Below are 7,272 nucleotides of genomic sequence, written 5' to 3'. Positions count from 1 at the left end.
GGGCCGAAGCGCGCCCTGCGGGGGACGGCGACGAGCACCCGGGGCTGTGGGCCGTTCCCTTCCGGCTCCCAGCATAACCCAGCCCTGCCCTGCCGGGTCCCGCCGGTTCTCCCTGCGCTGCCCCGCGCCGCCTGCCCCAGCCCGGTCCTGTCCTGCCGGCGCGGGCTGCCCCCGGGCTCACTGACGGCAGAAGCAGCGCGTCCCCCGCCAGTCCTCCACGGCGTGGGGAGGCGATCCGGCGGCCGGGAGCTGGTGCTGGGCAGCGGGTCGGTCGCTGTCATGGTTTCGGTTTGCTTGGATTTCGTGGTCTCGCCAGGCCGGGAGCGAGCCCGCCCGGCCGCCCGCAGAGCGGCTCCGCCTCTCCCGGGGGCTGGAAGGAGCTCCCGGCCCCTGTGCGGGGGCGATGTTGGCTGTCTGAATTAGCTGTCGCTGCCTGTCCAGAGATGTTGGCTGTCGGCGCTGCAGGTGGCCACTCTTCCCGATTCAATGGAAATATGTTGTGGCAAAAAAGACGTGTGGTTTTCATTCAGTTTTCATTCTTGAATGAGACCTTTGGCAGATCATTTTATTGTCACGGTAATGTCTCATGCCTTAAGAGAGGCCATGTAACTTGGGCAGGAGCTTGAGCCTGTTGAGAAGCGAATGATGGCTTGCCATCAGTCTTGTCCTGGAAAGGGATCTTGACACGAAAACGTATGTGATAGTTTTGGGGGGATCTCCAAAGTGGCTTGACAAGTTCTTAGTTATTTTGTATTGGCTTTACAGCCTTTGCATGGTTAGTGGACAGCTAACCATGTGTATAGTTACATATAGTTTATTAGTGAATACTAATAAAATACATGCCAAATTTATGCTAAATATAAATACTGCTAACATTGTATATGCTACTAAAATACACACTGCTTTTGTGGTGCGCGCTGGTAAGTAGATGGGAGGGAAACAGAAGTTAGCTGTTAGTGCTAATGGATGCTATTGGAGAAGCTTAAGGGGGGAAAAGGAAGAGAGAAAGTTTGTCCTTTCAAGTCTGTTCATGGGGTCAGGAAGCAGGCAAAAATGAAAATGACAGGACTGTGTTCTGTGTAAAGCTGTTTTGTAAGTTTAAAGACTTTGTTTTCCTCGATGTGACACACACGCATTACATTTTTTGGTGGGCGTTTTAGGATAAGAGTAAAAGTGGTCTTGGGTCTCGTTTGCTTCCTGCTAGGTTGCTCTGGAGAAATGCTCTGCATGGGGTTCCCCCTAGAGTTCCTTATTTTTGTCTCTGCCCTTTCTTCTATCAGCAGTTATAGTGGTGGTGGTTGTACATGTGTTTGCATGTATACATATGTAGACTTTCAGCTTATTTGAAAAATGATTTGCCAGTACTTCAATTATGGATTGGCATGAGAAATGTAATATGGTAGGGGAGTGGAAGGAGATATGGTGAATGAGATGATGGAGTAGGCAAGACATATAAGACACTGAGCGCCATAAAACTGTTACCTGGTTGACCATGCAGTAGAAAGTGGTGAAAAGGTGGGGGTGGGGTGGTTAAAGTGGGGATATGTAGGAGGGGAAAGGCAGGGGGAAATACTTAGAGAAGAAAAACAGTTACTTGTCTCATTTGCTTTCAGTTTACTGGTCAATTAATCTTAGTAACAAGTAGAAAAAAACACAATAAAACTAGAAGGAAATCCCCCTGCAATTGGATTTTTCCTCTGAAAGCTAATTGCCTAAGTCCTTTCCACCAAGCAGAAAATAAAAATTTAAAATGTATTTATTTACTCTGCTAATGACCAGATCTCGTTAGGATTATAAAAAAATAAATCTAGAACAGCCTTAGTTAACTCAGATTTTGCTTCCATGTTACTTGTTCTTACGTTAAACTCTTATGCCATAAAAACTGCTGTTTGTCCCCTCTACTTCAGTTAACTGTTAGCAGAATTTCAGATTTTGAATAGATATCTACTTGGAAATTAGTATTCTGCATTTCTGAAAGTGCCCTTCAATCCAGCACTTTAAGCACATATACAACAGGGTAACAAATATTAAGTTTAATAGCTATAAATTATCCTTTCTGAACCAACTTGTAATAAATACCTTATTTGATTTTTTTACTCCCTAATGTGCTTACTTCCACTTAAGGCATCATGGAGACAGTATCTCCTTTGCAACATACCCTGTATGGGTAAGGGTCTCAACTTTTTCTTAAGTAAATAACAAGGGAAAAAATAATTGTTAAGTAGGCTTTACAATTCAAGAATATATAGTATAAAAGTTTTATAGATGTCACCTTGGGTTAATGCATTTGTCTTATTAATTTGTAGGGCTGCGTGGAAAAAATGGTTTAGTTTCATCTGAGAAAATTAGCTTTGTTGTTTCATAGTTTCTCATGAAGAAAGCAATACACACATTGGTACTTTCTTGGGAGAAGTCTGGAACTGAAGCATAGTTTCAGAATGTGTAGGGGAGCTTGTTTGTAACTTGCCCAATTGCTCTGAGTCTGAATGGTGTTGATGTTTCCCAGGCTACAAATGTGTGTTTTAATATAATTTTTTGTATAATTAGAAGTTAGGAATGGAAGAGGTGTGAAGTCTGTGTTCTAGGGCAGTGATTCTTAACCAGGCTTTTAGTGTTGCTGCACAATATAGGTGTGATTGGGTGTGCAGAGGCCTACACGTGATTCACAAGGGGAACCTAGCGATTTCAAATAGGAGTCCGTAGTGTAAGGAACATTCTGATATGTCATGGTCTTCCTTAGTTCTTTACAATAGAATAATTAATTGCTTCATTATTTTTTCCACAGTCAAAAAAATAGAAACAGCTTAAGGCTGGCATTTTCCAAGTGGTGTTTCAAGTCTAAACAGTTTGAGAACTGTTATTTTAGGGCAAATTGTTCCTTTTATTACTCTGTGACGTATTGTAATCCAAACTTCTCCTCATTGTATTTCAATGGCCATTCATGGCATTAGGTTCAGTGCCTTTGTTGGAATTCTTTCTCGTTCCTAAATCTGTCCTTATTTAAGCTTTTGGACTCTGTTTAAAATCTTACCTTCTCTAATGGCTTGTTTGAATCATGACGCTACTTAAAAGTCCATCTTGTAAAAACAGTTACAATTCAAGGTATTTTTAAATCATTCCATCCATGAGAACTTGAGAATGGTTAGCCTAAAACAGGCAATTTGTCCCCCTAGATATTGTTAATGTAGCAGTCACTTGATACTGATTGAAGGACTTTCTGAAGTGTCTGGCCTTTTTTGCAGTTCTGCATATAATGGGGAATTTCTTCGATCCCCTTTCAGATGATCGTTATTCTTCACATGAGGTTTGGAAACCCTTATGTTTCAGTTTACCCAGCTACAAAGGTTGGTTAGCTTTGAAAGAGGATTGAATAGGCTCTTTCTGGTCTCTTGTGCTAGTGAATCCTAATGTGGCAATCAAGATTCATTTTGTGGTAAAGGCATGGAACAGGTTGGATCCATTTTGGATGCTATTTACGGTTCTGCTTCAGCCTGTTTAGAAACTAGTGCATAAAGGTAAAATGGCTTTCCTAATCCAGGCAAACTTTTTTAACTTGGAAAGCTATCAACCAACATTAGGGGTGCACCAATAAAGATTTCTTGGCTGATACCAATAGCTGATACCAACCGTATCAGTTAATGCCGATTTGATAACCGATATTTAGTAATAATGCAAAGCATTTTAAACTACTGACATAAATAGCTGTTTTGGGGTTTTTTTTTCTTCTTTCATTTATAACACACAGAGCCAGGGTTGCCTATACACAAGCAGGGAGACTACTCCGATGCACTGGAATTCCAGATTAATCGAGTCTGCTGGAGCGTGGCAATTGCTGCACTCCAGCAGGCTCTTGTGTCTCATGTATCAGTGTCCCCACGCTTAAAAATGGTGGTGGGAACGACTGAACTAAAATTTGTCAAACAAACTTTTTCAGGTGCCCTCACTGCCATTTTTAAGTGGGGGACTCTGATACATGACACATGAAGCTGCTCTAATTAAAGTGCCCCCACCCCCAGCACATATAAAAGTGGCCTGTGGTAGTTGCAGCAGGTGGGGCTGGCCTACCAGTGTCTGCGACTGGCCGTGCAGAGCCCTTCTTCTGTACAATGCTCTTGAATCCTGACCCTCGGGCAGCTGCCTGAGCCTGGTCAGCAGGGCTCTGGGCCAGACTCCCCACTTTCCTCCCTCTGCCCATGGCAGGGCCATGATACCACTCCAGGTCTGGAGAAACAGGGCCACTCCTCCCCCGCAGCTGGGCCCCAGGGGGAAGGGCCCCTTCCTCTCCTGGTGCTGCTGCTGCCAGGGGCAGGGCAAGCACCCATGCTTTGCAAGGGAGGCTGAATGCAGGGGTGGCTGGTGCCTTCTGAGTCTGGAGGGGCACAATTTGTGGGCGGGCCTGTGGGGGGCAGAAGCCCCATATCCCCTCCTATGCTTCTGTGCTGTGGCTTGTTGTGGGGCTGGTGCCCCCCCCCCCCCCCCCAACTCACTGTGGGCCCGCACGTGCCCCACCTTACCAGTCGCCTGTAACTGAATGGACCTGGTCTTGGCCCTGGGAAGGGCAGGACCTGGCGGGACTGAGGGGCCAGGGAAGGACCCTGCTGCACACAGTTGTGAGGCGCTGGCCCCTGGGGTGTGAACCCCTGGGCACTGCAGGCTGAGTCATGCCATGCCAGACCAGGCTGGGCTGTGCAGCTTCCTGCTCATGTCTCTGTGGCACTTGTTGCCTTTTACAGTGCCTGCCCCAGCCCCAACCTGCAGTCTTTGCCACACCAGTGCCCGGACACTGAGCCAGCTGCTCTGCTCCACTCCAGACCAACCCAGTTCAACCCAGCCTGGCCTGCTGGTGAGGGGATGGGGGTGAGGATGGAGAAAGGCTTGAGCCTCTGCATCCAGATTGGGCCCTCTGCGTTCAGATTACTCTGGCCCGTGGGAGGGAACTGAGGCGTTCAGGGGCAGTGACCCCATGGTGATAAGGAACCCAGGTATCTAGGGCGCTGGCCAGAAGGCATAATTATTAGTAAACGTTATTGGCTTCAATGGCCACAAAAAGCCAATAACCAATAATGTCATTTTCCTTTTATTGGTGCTGATCCAATACCTAACCAATATATCTGTGTACCTCTAACCAACATAGTAAGGTTACCTGCATTCCTTTTTGCCTGAGTACACGAGGCTCCTAAAATGGATGAGAAAGCTTATACAAGTTTTGATGGTGAAAGTTAATCTCTGTTTTTGTTGTCTGTAAACTATGAATTGTTTTATGCCCCTTGTGCAGTTGTTCAGAAAAGGGAACACCATATTTATCTGAATTTAAGATGACCCCCTAATAATAAGATTCTGTAAATGGAAAATTTATGAATTTGTTATTATTTTCCATGTATAGAATCTAATTATTGGAGAGCTGGGACAAGCAACTGCACGGGAGCAGGCAGTAGGAGAGTCAAGTGGACTAACCCTTGCTGCCTGTCTCATCCCCCACCCCCGCAAGTTGTGCCCCAGTGCCTGCCTGCCTGGCCTTCTGCTACATGACTCTATCACTGCTTACCCTCCAGCCCCAGCCTGTCTCTGGCCCTGCAGTCCAGGGTACAGAGCACGTGATGATTCCAGCCCAGCCATGCAGCAGTGGTTGCAGTAGTGGCAGCTCCAGACCTGGCTCTCTAGCTGCTGTGTGGGGCTGGAATGATCATGTGCTTGGTGCCCTAAGCTGGAGCCGGGCCAGAGATGGTGGGGGGCAGGTGGGGGGTCAGAGGCTGTGGTTGCGGGGGGAGATGGCAGGGGGAAAGTTGGGGTGGGGCAGGTGGTGGCTGTGGCTCTGACTCTGACCCTGACCCTGGATTGGGGCTGGAGTTGGAGCCTCAGCTGCTGTTGCCGACTATGCTTCTGATTTGTACTTAAATTCAAGACAAGAGGCTCCCCACACCTCCAAGTTGTCACAACCCAAAGGGTGTGATTTTTGTTTTTGTGTGCTTCGGCACTGCTAAATTGTTCCTGCTAAATTATAGCTTCTTTGCACGGTGGAGTTTTCTGCTGCAAAAGAGAACCCCGGTGCAAGGGAGAATTTCCCGCCAATTTGAAGCTTTCTTTGCAGGGTGCATTTCTTTGTTGCAGCACAGAAATGCTCGTTGCAAAGAGTTCCCGCCATTTGTATGCTAATTCGAGCCCCATTATTGGCCAGTTCTAAATTATTCACACTGAGCGGCTAGTGATTGGCTTGCTAGCCGTATAAAAGGCTTGAGTGGTTTCCGCCCAAGTTGGAGGACTCCACGAACACCGGGAGGAGGAGACTTCACGCTGTGTGAAGATCTCTAAGCGCTGCGGATCCTTACGGACCCAACGCATTTCAAGCAGGCAACAGAGGTCTGATCAGCCTCTAGCCTCTCCCCATCGTCGATCGCAGCCTAGACGTATCCCTTCCTGCGCGCAAAAGAACTGGACCCACGGAGCCTAGCAAACTTCGTGTGAGTCCTTGCCAGACGACCGACCTCAGAGCTCTTCTACCCGGGTTCGAGTCCTGCAGGTTTATCTTCCCGTCGCCGAAAACCCCTTGCGACGTACCCTCTTGTTTTGCATCTTTCCGTTGCCGAAAACCCCTTGCGACGTACCCTCGTGCCCTGCAGGTTTGAGTTTTGTTTTGTTGTCTGTCTGTAACCGCAACTCAAGCAAGTTTTCCAGCCTACACCACTGCCATCTCGGTGTAAGTAAACAATCTTTTAAACTACCGCTAAGCGTTTGTGCCTAATTCCGGCTCGACGGCCTTCCCTCTCTGACCCAGCGTGCCCGGGCTGCTGGCCACAGCCCGCGTGCAGCACAGAAAAGGGCTCGGGTCGCTCCCGGCCCGCACACAAGTTAAATGCGGGGAGAAAAACCTTGTCTTGGATTCAAGTAAATATGGTAAAACTTTTCATAATGGTTAATTATAATAGATATGATACAAGGTATACTAACAAGTCAAAAATGATATTGACTGTAGTTTAAAAAATGTAAGAGAGTAGAAGTCTTAAAAATCCAGTGTCGTCTCTCATATATATTTTTTCCTAGTAAAAAATTAAACTTTAAAGTTGTCAGAAATACTTGGAGGAGGGGAGGAAATGTTCTGTCATTCCGTGTTCTGTCCTTGGAAAGTAGGTATCTAATGATCAATATAGATCTTTAATATGATTAAATCCCATCTTAAATAAAATTAATTATTTGTACTAACTTATAAACATAATTGTCACAACCCAAAGGGTGTGATTTTTGTTTTTGTGTGCTTCGGCACTGCTAAATTGTTCC

General features: G+C 46.5%; 1 protein-coding gene across 6 annotated transcripts in view; it reads left to right on the top strand.

Annotated features, from left to right (window-relative positions):
• EVI5 (ecotropic viral integration site 5) overlaps nt 1-7,272 on the top strand; it is a 161,732-nt gene that overhangs the window by 1,895 nt on the left and 152,565 nt on the right. Inside the window, exon 1 of one of the 6 annotated variants that reach the window (XM_006021831.2) lies at nt 445-465. The exons of 4 other annotated variants lie outside the window; for them this stretch is intronic. The gene's annotated coding sequence lies outside the window, so the exon portion shown is untranslated. Of the gene's footprint in view, nt 1-444; nt 466-2,146; nt 2,168-7,272 lie in introns of those variants that run through there. One more of the 6 variants, XM_025201872.1, reaches the window with a different exon arrangement.

Source organism: Alligator sinensis, unplaced genomic scaffold (assembly GCF_000455745.1).
Source record: "Alligator sinensis unplaced genomic scaffold, ASM45574v1 scaffold199_1, whole genome shotgun sequence".
In the NCBI taxonomy this organism is placed as follows: domain Eukaryota; kingdom Metazoa; phylum Chordata; order Crocodylia; family Alligatoridae; genus Alligator; species Alligator sinensis.
The sequence above is the reverse complement of the archived record's forward strand: the minus strand, read 5'-3'. Positions and strand labels throughout refer to the sequence as shown.